This window comes from Anabrus simplex, chromosome 7, assembly GCF_040414725.1.
Source record: "Anabrus simplex isolate iqAnaSimp1 chromosome 7, ASM4041472v1, whole genome shotgun sequence".
Classification (NCBI taxonomy): domain Eukaryota; kingdom Metazoa; phylum Arthropoda; class Insecta; order Orthoptera; family Tettigoniidae; genus Anabrus; species Anabrus simplex.
In genome coordinates, this window is record NC_090271.1 from 248,548,080 (window position 1) to 248,561,936 (window position 13,857).

Here is a 13,857-nt window from a genome sequence, read left to right on the forward strand (position 1 = left end):
TACCGAGCACGTTGACCATGCTGTTAGGGTCGAGCCGCTGTGAGCTTGCATTCGGGAGATAGTGGTTTCGAATCTCACTGCCGGCAGTCTTGAAGATGGCTTCCTGTGGTTTCCCAATTTTCAAATTAGGCAAATGATGGGGCAGTACTTTAATGAATTTCACGCACTCTCCCTTCCATCTCCTAGCTCTTTCCTATCCTATCGCCGCCATAAGACGTATCTGTGGCGATGCGAAGTATAGAAAAACATCATCACTATTATTACGTGTTCCCAGTTGTTCCAGAAACAGCAACAGAATTCTCTCTCTAAAATGTATTTGGAAGTTCCTACTAAAAATAATCTTTTTGTGGCGATTCATATATAAGTTATAGTTTCTGTAGTTGTCTGTAGGGTTTCTTTTTTCTTTTCAATCCGTTTACGCTAAGGGTTATGTTTTCCCTCGAACTAAGCCAGGGATCCCACCTCTACCGCCTTTACGGCAGTATACAGGAGCATGATATGTTGGGAAGGGATACAAGTGGGAAGGAGGAACAGTGCCTCACCCAGGTAGCCTCACCCGCTATGCTAAACAAGGTTCTTGTGGGGGAAATGTGAAGATTGGAAGGGATAGGTAAGGAGGAGGGAAGGAAGCGGCCCTGGCCATAAATTTGGTACTATCACGTCAATTTCCTGGAGGAGACGTGGGAAACCATGGGAATTGAACTCTCTCTGATCAACTGACCTCCCGAGGCTGCGTGAACTCCGTTCCAGCCCTCGTACCACTGTTCAAATTTCGTGGCAGAGCCGGGAATCGGACCCGGGCCTCTGGGGGGGGGGGGGAGGGGGTGGCAGCTAATCATGCCAACCACTACACCACAGATGCGAACATTCATCTTATTAGTATCTTTATTATAATACAGTGTATTTCGCTAAAACAATTCTTAAATGCAATCCTTATAGATCGGGCCTGTTTTCCTGTGCTGTAGTTAGAAGCGTAATCGTAAACAGTTTGATTCATTTTAGTATCAATCGAGTGTGAGGCGGTGATGGATGAGCACCCGGTTTCACACAAGGAAGATGAAGAACTTGGGAGGCAGCCAATGGGGCTTGCGAGAGACAAGATTATTTTACTGGCAAGCGTACCCCGTCCGTTTCCGTAGTGTAGTGGTTATCACGTGCCCCTCACACGCGCGAGGTCCCCGGTTCGATCCCGGGCGGAAACACAATGTGTTTTTAACTTCCTAATGAGAAAATGCTTGATTCAATTCTCGATATGAATGATGAATTTAAAATAGGAGAGCGCTCCTATGTCCGCCTCTGTGGTGTAGTGGTTAGCGTGATTAGCTGCCACCCCCGGAGGCCCGGGTTCGATTCCCGGCTCCGCCACGAAAATTTGAAAATTCGTATGAGGGCTGGAACGGGGTTCACTCAGCCTCGGGAGGCCAACTGAGTAGAGGTGAGTTCGATTCCCACCTCAGCCATCCTGGAAGTGGTTTTCCGTGGTTTCCCTCTTCTCCTCCAGGCGAATGCCGGGATGGTACCTAACATAAGGCCACGGCCGCTTCCTTCCCTCTACCTTGCCTATCCCTTCCACTCTTCCCATCCCTCCACAAGGCCCCTGTTCAGCATAGCAGGTGAGGCCCCCTGGGCGAGGTACTGGTCATTCTCCCCAGTTGTATCCCCGACCAAGTGTCTGAAGCTCCAGGACACTGCCCTTGAGGCGGTAGAGGTGGGATCCCTCGCTGTGTCCGAGGGAAAAGCCGACCCTGGAGGGTAAACATATGATGATGATGATGATGATGATGAGAGCGCTCCTATTCCCGATACGTTTCTTCTCTGGTACATCTCGGTTGAAGCGTATTTACAGAAAACCTTGCTAACTAATAGACGGAATAATTATGTTTTTTTAGTTATTTGTGTAGTCACTATGTGTTACGTTACTTCCATATGTTAGGGTTTGGGGTATATTTTTTCCTGGTTTTTGGTAAACAAATGCTCATAAAACACAGAATGTAATCATGTCATTACAGCATTCCTGACGTTACCATGAAAAAATAATTATAAATGCTGTTCATGGTTTTCCAACATTTTTAAAAATAGTGTATTGGCTTTGCGTCCCACTAACTATTTTTATGACTTTTGGAGACGCTGATGTGCGTGATGAAGTCCCGCAAGAGTTCTTTTACGCTCCACTAAATCTAACATTACGAAGCGGACTTATTTGTACCAGGATCGAACATGCCAAGCTGGGGTCAGAAGGCCAGTACCTCAATATTCTGAGCCACTCAGCGCGGCTTTCCAATATTTAAAGGAAATTTTTGATCACTCATTTATTTAGTAAATGAAAGTAGAATTCCTTAATAATGGTGTAATATAATATATTTAAATATTGTAGTCATAATTTAACATTATATGGTATTAACACAATAACGTGACTTTTTCAAATGTCATCACAATTATTGCGTGTCCCCTGTTGCTTCAGAAGGAGAAACTGGACTACTCTCTCTAAAAGGTATTTGGAAGCTTCTATCATAAAGAGTTTTGTTTGTGGCGCATTCGTTCCATGTACAGTATCTACAAATATACAGTTAATTTCTTTAAGTGTCGGTAGGATTTACTGGCACGCAAAATAATTCCATCCCGACTGTCTACCAGGAAGCGGCTGACGTATTTGAGCACCATAAAAAATCTATCAGTAGCTGGCCTACCGGAATTTTAGCGTTCGATTCCCGGTTCTACCTCCCAAGTGGGTGGGGGCGGTAGAATAAAACCCACGGTATCACTTTATTGTCATAAGAGGGGTTCGTAACTAGGGAGAGTGCGTTGGCGGTCATGGGACACTTAGCTGAGTCCTGCCATTTCTTCCACTTTCCTTTAGACTATCCGATATCCCTTCGCAAACTCCTTTATTATTTTCCAAACGCAACGGTGTTAGGTTAGGTTGCGAAGCCTAGGGTGTCTTTCACTTTCACCCCCTTTGTGATCCTTGTTTTTCTTTGGCCGATGTATTCCTTTTCCGAAGTGCAGGATCTCTTCCGTTTTCCCCCGTTGATAAGTGTTAATAGAGGATTGTCGTCCGGTCGTACTTCATCTTAAAACAACAATCACGCTACCAAAAGCAAACGGCTCTGCCACGAAATTTGAAAAGTGTTATAAGGAGTGGAAAGCGGGCCACTCAGCTTCGTTATGTTAACTGAGTAAAGGGAGTACGATGCCCACCGCAGCCGTCCTCGAAGTGGTTCTCTATGATTTCTCACTTCTCCTCCAGGCGAATGCCGGGATGGTACTTCACTTAAGGCCACTGCTACTTCCTTCCTTCTCCCTTGCCTAACCCTTGATTTTTTTTACGGGGGGCCTCCGTAGGCCGCTCCCCCGGCGTGGCAATCGACACTATCTAAATTGCCTCCGACATGCTATTAGTTCTAAGTAGAAAGAGATAGCAGGGAGAGTGGGAAGTGATACAAGGACTATCTGCCTGTTTCCATGTTAAACACGTTACCAGGCGATTTTGTATTGGTAGGATGGTGTTAAGGTATGGTATTGAAGGGTCAGGGAAAACCACATGGGCAGAAAATAGAAGGAGCCTACATGTAAAACCTGACATCTTTTGATAGCACATGCAATGATGTGGGCTGGAAAAATCCAGAGGTTTTGTTAGTTAGGAGTATGTGTCATGCAATCATAACCATTTACCTAGCTTTTGTCAATTATTATGGGGAATCAGTCCTTCTTGTCACTGCCTGGTGCTGCTCGGGTCCGCTGGCGTCTAGACTTTGGGCCACAGGTTAGTCCCTTGGTCCTGCAGCCAGCAGTCCCTGGTGCCAAGTCTCCTTTTAAGGAGAAGGGGAGTAGTGCCAAGCCTTACTTATTGTAAGGGGCATCTTCTTTCTCTCTTGATGACGACCCTTCTTTGCGGTGTTGGTGGCACACACTTGTCTCTCTAACTATATACACATATATACACTTATCCTATCATATATACATTAATACTTTTCTTCCGTAGAGTGCGGGCCGCTTTTCCGCTCTCGTGTCCTGTAAAACAAGTTGAAATCATCCTATTCCCGCACAAGGCGCCTGTTCAGCACAGCACATGAGGCCGCCTGGACGACGTACTGGCCCTCCCCTCCGTTTGAACCTTCGACCCAAAGTCTCACGATCCAGGACATTGCCTTGAGGCGAAAGAGGTGGGATCTCTCACTGAGTCCGAGGGAAAAACTAACCCTGGAGTGTAAACAGATTAAGGAGAAGAAGAACAAGGAGAAGAGATGGATCTGTCTTTCCTGTGCTCTACTCACTATGTAACCTTTAAGAATCGCTTTCATTTAGGTGTAAGTGGAACGCAGCTGTCAGGTTATCGCTGAGCACTCGGTATCACGCAACATATTTGAAGCAACTAGGAAGGCATTCCGGCTTGAGAGACACCAAGTTCCGCCATTTACTGTAAGAGGGCCAACTTTGGATTCCGTAGTGTAGTGGTTATCACGTGCGCCTTACACGCGCAAGGTCCCCGGTTCGATCCCGGGAGGAAACAAAGCATTTTTTGGCTTTTTTGTGGAAACCTGCTTGTTTCAATTCTCGAGATAAATGGTGAATTTGAGAGAGGTGAGCACTCCTATTCGCAACATATTTCGTCTCTGGTGCATCTGGGTGGAAGTATAGTTACAGACAAGCTTGCTAACTAATAAAGGGAGGAAATTAAGGAGTTTTTATTATTATTATTATTATTATTTGTAAAAGCACAATGTGTTACATACTTGCATGTTTTAGGTTCTGGAATACATTTTTCCTTTTTTTAGTATATAACTTAAACAATTCATCAAATGCATTGAATGCATTTATGTCATTACGGCATTCCGGATATTAGCATAAATAATGAATTCAATATGCTGCTCATGGTATTATACCATTCATAGAAAAATTTTGAGCACTCTTTATTCAATAAGTGAAAGTGTAATTCTTTAATAATGATGAAATGTAACATTAGAACAACCCTAGCCATCATTAATCATTGTACGGTATTATAAATTTAACGTGACATTGTTCAACATCAACACTACCGAGCACGTTGACCATGCTGTTAGGGTCGCGCAACTGTGAGCTTGCATTTGGGAGATAGTGGGTTGGAATGCCACAGCCGGCAGTCCTGAAGATGGCTTTCCATGGTTTCCCAATTTTCAAATTAGGCAAATGATGGGGAAGTACTTTAATTAATTCCACGCACTCTTCATTCCATCTCCTAGCTCTTTCCTATCCTATCGGTGCCATGAGACGTATAAGTGGCGATGCGAAGTATAGAAAAACATCATCACTATTATTACGTTTTCCCAGTTGTTTCAGAAACAGCAACAGAATTCTCTCTCTAAAATGTATTTGGAAGTTTCTACTAAATGTAATCTTTTTGTGGCGATTCATATTTCAAAATGAACATATATAAGTTATAGTTCCTTTAGTTGTCTGTAGGGTTTCTTTTTCTTCTCAATCCGTTTACGCTAATAGTTAGGTTTTCCCTCGGACTAAGCGAGGGATCCCACCTCTACTGGTTTACGGCAGTATACAGATATTGGGAAGGGATACAAGTGAGAAGGAGGAGCAGTGCCTCACCCAGGCAGTCTCACCTGCTATGCTGAATAAGGTCCTTGTGGGCGGATGTGAAAAAATGAAATATCGTATGGCTTTTAGTGCCGGGATATCCCAGGACGTGTTCAGCTCGCCAGGTGTAGGTCTTTCTATTTGACACCCGTAGGTGACCTCCGCGTCGTGATGAGGATGAAATGATGATGAAGACAACACATACACCCAGCCCCCGTGCCATTGGAATTAACCAATTAAGGTTAAAATCTCCGACGCGGCCGGGAATCGTACACGGGACCCTCTGCACCGAAGGCCATTACGCTGACCGTTCAGCCAACGAGTCGCACGGGGGACGTGATGATTGGAAGGGATAGATAAGGAGGAGGGAAGGAAGCGCCCCTGGCCTTAAATTTGGTACTATCACGGCATTTTCCTGGAGGAGAAGTCGGAAACCACGGGAATTGAACCCTCTCTGATCAACTGACCTCCCGAGGCTGCGTGAACTCCGTTCCAGCCCTCGTACCACTTTTCAAATTTCGTGGCAGAGCCTGGAATGGGACCCGGGCCTCTGGGGGTGGCAGCTAATCATGCCAACCAGTACACCACAGATGCGAACATTCATCTTTTTAGTATCTTTATTATAACACAGCGTATTTCTCTAAGGAAATTCTTAAATACAATCCTTAGAGGTCGGGCCTGTTTTCCTGTGCTGTAGTCAGAAGCGTAATCTTAAACAGTTTCATTCATTTTAGTATAAGTCGAATGTGAGGCAGTGATGGATGAGAACACGGTTTCACGCAAGAAAGATGAAGAACTTGGGAGGCAGCCAGCCGGGCTTGCGAGAGACAATTTATTTTACTGGCAAGCATAACCCGTCCGTTTCCGTAGTGTAGTGGTTATCACGTGCGCCACACACGCAAAAGGTCCCCGGTTCGATCCCGGGCGGAAACACAGTATGATTTTAACTTCCTTATGAGAAAATGCTTTTTTCAATTCTCAATATGAATGATGAATTTGAAATAGGAGAGCGCTCCTATTCCCAATACGTTTCTTCTCTGGTACATCTCGGTGTAGTCTTATTTACATAACTAATGGACGGAAAAATTATGCTTTTTAGTTATTTGTGTAGTCACTATGTGTTTCGTTACTTCCATATGTTAGGGTCTGGGGTATATTTTTTCCTGGTTTTTGGTAAACAAATGCACATAAAACACACAATGTAATCATGTCATTACAGCATTCCTGACGTTACCATGAACAAATAATTATACATGCTGTTCATGGTTTTCCAACATTAAAAAAATAGTGTATTGGCTTTGCGTCCCACTAACTATTTTTATGACTTTCGGAGACGCTGATGTGCGTGATTAAGTCCCGCAGGAATTATTTTACGCTCCACTAAATCTAACATGGCGAGGCTGACGTTTTTGAGCCAGTATCGAACATGCCAAGCTGGGGTCAGAAGACCAACACCTCAACATTCTGAGCCACTCAGCGAAGCTTTCAATTATTTAAAGGAAATATTTGATCACTCATTTATTTAGTAAATGAAAGTAAAATTCCTTAATAATGGTGCAATATAACATATTTAAACATCGTAGTCATAATTTATTATTATATTGTATTAACACAATAACGTGACATTTTCAATATCATCACTATTATTGCGTGTTCCCTGTTGCTTCATAAACAGAAACTGGACTACTCTCTCTAAAAGGTATTTGGAAGCTTCTATCATAAAGAATTTTGCTCGTGGCGCATTCGTTCCATATACAGTATCTACAAATATACATTTATTTTCTTTAAGTGTCGGTAGGATTTACTGGCACGCAAAATAATTCCTTCCCGACTGTCTACCAGGAAGAGGCTGACGAAGTTGAGCACCATAAAAATCTATCAGTAGCTGGCACACCCGGATTATTGTGTTCCATTCCCAGTTCTGCCTAGGAAGTGGGTGGGGGCGGTAGAATGAAACCCAGGGTATCACTTTATTGTCATAAGAGGGGTTCGTAACTAGGGAGAGTGCATTGGCGGTCATGGGACACTTAGCTGAGTCCTGCCATTTCTTCCACTTGCTTGTGCCATTTTTGTTAATTTCCTTTAGACTATCCGACGTCCCTTCGCAACTCTTTTATTATTTTCCAAACCCAACGGTGTTAGGTTAGTTTGCGAAGCCTAGGGTGTCTTTCACTTTCACCCCCTTCGTGATCCTTGTCTTTCTTTGGCGGGATCTTCCTTTTCCGAAGTGCCGGATCACTTCCGTTTTCCCCCTTTCATAAGTGTTAATAGAGGATTGTCGTCCGGTCGTACTTCGTCTTAAAACAATAATCACACCACCAAAAAACAAACGGCTCTGACACGAAATTTGAAAAGTGTTATAAAGAGTGGAAAGGGGTCCACTCAGCCTCGTTAACTGAGTAGAGGGAGTTCATTTTCCACCACAGCCATCCTCGAAGTGGTTCTGTATGATTTCTCACTTCTCCTCCAGGCGAACGCCGGGATGGTACTTCACTTAAGGCCACTGCTACTTCCTTCCCTCTCCCTTGCCCAACACTATTTTTTTACGTTGGGCCCCCGTAGCCCGCTCCCCCGGCGTGGCAATCGACACAATCTACATTGCCTCCGACATGCTATTAGTTCTAAGTAGAAAGAGATAGCAGGGAGTGTTGGAAGTGATACAAGGACTATCTGCCTGTTTCCATGTTAAACACGTTACCAGGCGATTTTGTATTGGTAGGATGGTGTTAAGGTATGGTATTGAAGGGTCAGGGAAAAACCACATAGGCATAAAATAGAAAGAGCCTACATGTAAAACCTGACATATTTTGATAGCACATGCAAGGATGTGGGCTGGAAAAGTCCAGATGTTTTGTTAGTTAGGAGTATGTGTCTTGCAATCATAACCATTTACCTAGCTTTTGTCAATTAGTATGGGGAATCAGTCCTTCTTGTCACTGCCTGGTGCGGCTCGGGTCAGCTGGCGTCTGGACTTTGGGCCACAGGTTAGTCCCTTGGTCCAGCAGCCAGCAGTCCCTGGTGCCAAGTCTCCTTTTAAGGAGAAGGGGAGTAGTGCCAAGCCTTACTTATTGTAAGGGGCATCTTCTTTCTCGCCTGACGACGTCCCTTCTTTGCGGTGTTGGTGGCACACACTTGTCTCTGTAACTATATACATATTGTGACCGTATAGTCACAGGAATAATTATTTCGAAGTATATATTGAAGAAATTAGTAGGCTTGTAGCTTCCTTTGTGTGGATGCTGGCAGTAGCGTCATATTGCATAACACTTCGCGACGTAGAGGCGCCTAGATCTCCCAGTGGGTGGCTTAAAAAAACTCCCGAACTGCGCGCGTATCATGGAAAAAGGGGAAGAAGAATACAATTTTGCTGACTCCATATTGAAAACATATGCCAACGCACAGTGATGCCAAAGCTATGGGGCGATTTCAGGGGTGTTTTCAGCTCAATAAAGGCTAAACTAACCAGAAAACATACGGCAGAGTAATAAGAGGATTATTGGATGAATGGAAAAATTGAAAATCAAGGTAGAATAATCTCGCCTACGAAAATGCACCTTCATAAGGTTACGTAACCACCACGGCTTGCCCACGCCTACAGTGTCGCCAAATACTATTAGCGAATACTACCCCCACCCCGATTGTATTGGAATTAATTACGACAAATCCACCGATCATCCTGAGTTCCGCATCATAGCGTGTATTTCGGAGTAGTTGGCCACACAAATTGCCGCACCGCTGGGATTCGTAAGCCTTGTGGATCTGGAAAACTAAAATGTGTTGGAGGAAGATGTCTCCCCAAGCATTCCCCACCCGAGAGAGCCTTTATATTTGCCTGCACATATGAGGGTGGACGCCAGTCTTCGAGGAGTCTACGAGGTGACCACACGGCCGATTTGTGGTCGGGCTTTCCTTTTCTTTGTATAGAAATGTTGATATAAACGGGAGTGCAAATATGTATAATTTCTCATACGAATTGTCGGTAGAGAACTTAACTGAGCGATAGTGCTGTATGAATTACAGATTGTTCGCAACGCGCCACAAAATTACGTGAACTACGTCGTATGTTCGCATCGCGAAACTGTGACGCAGTGATGTGCCGAATCTCGGACGGAGAAAACGATTCTTCAATTCATCTCCCGTGGTAAAGAGAGTCCGTGGTGTGTGAGGAATAATTTGAATTTTGCGAAGGTAGACATGTAAAAAGGTAGCACGAAATTCCGTGTAATATGATATAAACAGAATTCAAGTACCAAGTTATCGTGCTGAATGACGGCGTAATTGTAGAAGTACAGAGAAACAGACGTACGAGACAGGGTTTTGAAATAAATATAGGAACCCAATGTCACGTTAATTCAGTTTAATAAACTATTGCAGTGACGGAACCGTGATTTCTGTAATCTCTTTGTCGGACTGAGGTAGTATAGCTGCGTCCGGCATCAAATTAATAAATATGCAACTTTCATTCCGCAAAAGATCGCAATCATACCAATAAAAGGGAAAATTTGCCTGTAACGCGAGTGGAGGAAGTTTTGTGAAAAAAGGGTGTAAACAGTGTCATTTCAGTGTTCAAACCCCAACGCTATGGATTATTCCAGGAGCATCATGGAACGTCTTGAACCAGCGATCTCCCACTTCAGCAGGATGGGTTAAGACCTACAAGGCAGCCCTCTTCGGGGCTCGAGCGACGGACGATGGACAACGGACCAACATGTTGAGTACAAAATTATGATCTTATGATATGGATATTCCCTGTAGATAAATCATGTCAGAATATAGGAATAGCATGGGATGAGTTTATATTGAATAATTAAAGTAGTGATTAGAGTGGTCGGTATTTTATTTTAGTTTAACCTTTTAAAGTTGTTTGGGAAGGAAACAAATTAGGAATAGAGTATGAATGTCCCATCTAGTTGTCTTTATTGCACGAGCATGATTATATCCTTGTTTTATGAGTACTGTCAGAGGAGACGGGGGGAAAAGGCTAATTAATTTCGTTGAGGTAATAAAGGAGCCTTCGTTCTTGGAGAGATATATGAAAGAAGACAGGTTAAGATGACGCAAGAATCATTGCCATATATCCTGTGAACCAGATAAAGTTGGATAGATGAAGTACTCGTTTTAATGTAAAGTAGTTGTATTTTATGCATGATAACTTAAGGCGTTGCTGTCCAATATGTGTGTGAAGAGTCATGGCACCGAGGTACAAATGTCCACCCTACCAACTCTAGCTAGTGCCCCGTTAAAGGAAATGTTTTTTTTTGTGTGTGATTGCTTAAATACCTTTTTGGTAGTCCATTTTATTTCATTTAAATTAATCAGTTTGGTCGGATAATCTTATGCCGATCTATTAAAGAATTATAACTTCATGTCAGGTACATAGTCCGTATTATTATTATTATTATTATTATTATTATTATTATTATTATTATTATTATTATTAGTATTATTATTATTAGTATCATTATTGTGATTATTACGACTATTGTTATTAGTAAATTCTGTGAGGTTATTAAACTCTAGTTTGCTAGCCCGTGGATTGTGGTAGTTTTATTATGAGAGGCACGAGGATGGAACTCCGGACTCCTATAAGAGAGAGAGAGAGAGAGAGAGAGTAAAATCATGTAACGGCCCAAAAGTTGAGAGATTGGTCTGATGAAGAATACCTGAGCGGGTTTGAGCATAATTCTATGCACCTGTTTGTATTTGTTATATTTTGTTCGCGTGAATAATTTGGCCCACTGAATAGGCTTTTGTAAACGCGCTAATGTTGGGTTGAAAGAGAAAAGCATGTGGCCGGTGTGCCGGCGGTTGACAAGGAAATTTATGGCATACTTCCCCGGGAGGGTCGAGCTCGCTTGACGGGTCAAACCAGAACTGCTGAAAAGGCAAAATGTATGGCCGTCTTTCTCAAGGATGGGTTCTTCCTCGAACCGCCTTGTGCTCTGCTAGTAAATGTTTTTTTTTTGTTAATCGATTACCACATTCTAATCAGGCTAGGTTGGGTGAATGCAGTAACACTTAGTTCATACACATGGAGAAGCGATAGATAGGGTCTTGATTTTTCAGGTTCCCCGACTCGAGAGACCTGTTGGTCTCCCGTTCGTACCTCGGACATGACAAAAGGGAGTCAGTCACACAAACGACGGCTAATGGTAATCCAGATGCAGTTACCATGTATGGAAAATGTTATAATATGTGTTTTCTCTTCCAGGTGTGATAATAGTGTAAATAGGATGTTGTTTTGGTGCTAATTGATTTGTTTAATTGAGGCTTCGTGAAAAATCCTTTGGTAGTTCGTTTGAGTGGAGGGGTCAGGCCCTAGAATGTGTATAGTTAGTCCTCAAATGAGGTGATTAGCAGTAACTAGAATTGTGTGCATTTCATGTTTTTGCGAGAGGTTGTAACGCCGTGAAGTTGTTTATCATTTTATGATTTTTTTTAATGTCTTTAAATATTATATTTCTCGTGTTATGTTCGATGTAGGTGGCCACTCTAATCTTAGAGTAAATTAGTATAACTTGCTGTGTTTTAAATATGTAATTTGGGAATTAATCCCGGGAATATTTATATCCGTAAGGTCATAGTTCCCTTATAATTTTTTTGTAAAAAGATTGGTTCATTATAATAGTGTTTACCGTACTCAGCAGGTAAAATAATCGTGTCCGTAAACTCGAAACCAAGTTGATCAACCAAGAGTGTAGTAAACGCAACTCAAATTTCTCCGAGTTGTTTGAAGTTAAATGTGAACACCCATGTGCTTAATCCGAATAGGTGATTGTTTTGTGTTATAAATTTCAACAGTGTATGTCAATAGACCACATATTGAATCTTATAATGATGGGGATAAAAACTTCACTTGGGTGGCAGCCCGGACATGGTTGTCCGTGGTTGGTATTAAAATTCTATGGATGTAATTTAACGTTGAAGTTCAAGGTTATAGATTGTAAATATGTTCAACGGGAGTGAATTAAATAATCAGAAAATTTATTCGTGCCTATTTTCTTGCCGATAATTAGCATCCAGAACCTCTTCCGTTCATGTTATGCCTTTAAGTTAGTTGTAAGGTATTTTTTTTTCTCTATTTGCCGCGAACGGTCTTCGGCCCTGAGGAGTCCGTGTTCAGACCTCAGGAACGGGAGAGTAGCTTAGATCTGGCTGAGTCGTATGGTCGATGACCTTTCATGTGAGTGGATTAAGTATACAATCCCAATGAGGGGAAATCGGCACAGACCAAAAGATCCCTTGACTATCGACTTCCGTGGAGCATGGTCCCATGTGTTCGTGACCCGACAGGGTCACCTCTTTGTTGGCACATGGTACCATGAGCTATGGGGGATGGTGGGAAAGGTCCCATATGGCGCCCTTCGTGTTGGCATTTTCGGCATTTCCAGTAGGTTTTTTCGGTTTTTTTTATTTTTTGAAAAATGGGCGCATGGCATGGTAATGCCAGAATTAAAAATTTGTAGGAATGGCCAATTATGATAAAGGACTGATTTAGTTCATATTACTGGATGCACATGATTGGACCAATAGGTGAAAATGAATGACGAGTGACAATAAATTTTAATACGTATTTTTACGGCGAGGATTGTCGTATGTCATGGTTATTATTATTATTATTATTATTATCATTGTTATTATTATCATTATTATTATTATTATTATTAGTATTATTATTATTATTATTATTATTATTGCTACGGCAATAGCCATGACGGTCATTCATAGCAATTGACGTACCCAGAAAGTAATACAAGGATTCTATTGAATCTGGGAAACAAAGTAGTGATTTTCCCGAATCTGAGGGAAAACGAATATTGATACCCTTCAGGTAACCATATTCATGGGTATTAGTCAGGAGGTACTACTTGCAGTAGGCCTCAGTGCTAATAGTGAGTGTTTATTCATGTGACGAGTTAGATTCTCTGTGGAGTAGCCAAGGTGACCTCAGGCCTTTGAGCTGATTCTGAAGATGCAGTAGATTAGGCTTCAGACGGAAAGTCTTGGGACGGTATTACCCATTGTATCAGGTGTATCTGCCTCAATGCTGGAAGGATGACCTAATTTATTGGCATATACCACCTGTGTTGGTATTTTATTTTCGGATAGCTAATGTATTCAAAATTCTATCGTTAAGTATTATGGCTACATTCTTTAATTTTGATTATGCTCCCGGTGCAACAGGGGTGTAAAAGTTAGGCAACTTCGAGTTAGCGTTTCCTTTTTGTGGCTACGTTTTGGACTTAATTCTATTAAATTGTAGAAATCTTCGAAGTTGAGGGGGGAAAC

The 13,857-nt window shown here is 42.4% G+C and overlaps 3 non-coding genes across 3 annotated transcripts; all 3 read left to right on the forward strand.

Annotated features, from left to right (window-relative positions):
* Positions 1–1,129: 1,129 nt before the first annotated feature.
* Positions 1,130–1,202, forward strand: TRNAV-CAC (transfer RNA valine (anticodon CAC)). The gene has a single exon. It is a non-coding gene; the product is annotated as a tRNA-Val (tRNA).
* Positions 1,203–4,437: 3,235 nt separating this feature from the next.
* Positions 4,438–4,510, forward strand: TRNAV-UAC (transfer RNA valine (anticodon UAC)). Its single transcript has one exon. It is a non-coding gene; the product is annotated as a tRNA-Val (tRNA).
* A 1,918-nt stretch (positions 4,511–6,428) lies between these two features.
* On the forward strand, positions 6,429–6,501 carry TRNAV-CAC (transfer RNA valine (anticodon CAC)). The gene has a single exon. It is a non-coding gene; the product is annotated as a tRNA-Val (tRNA).
* Positions 6,502–13,857: the final 7,356 nt, after the last annotated feature.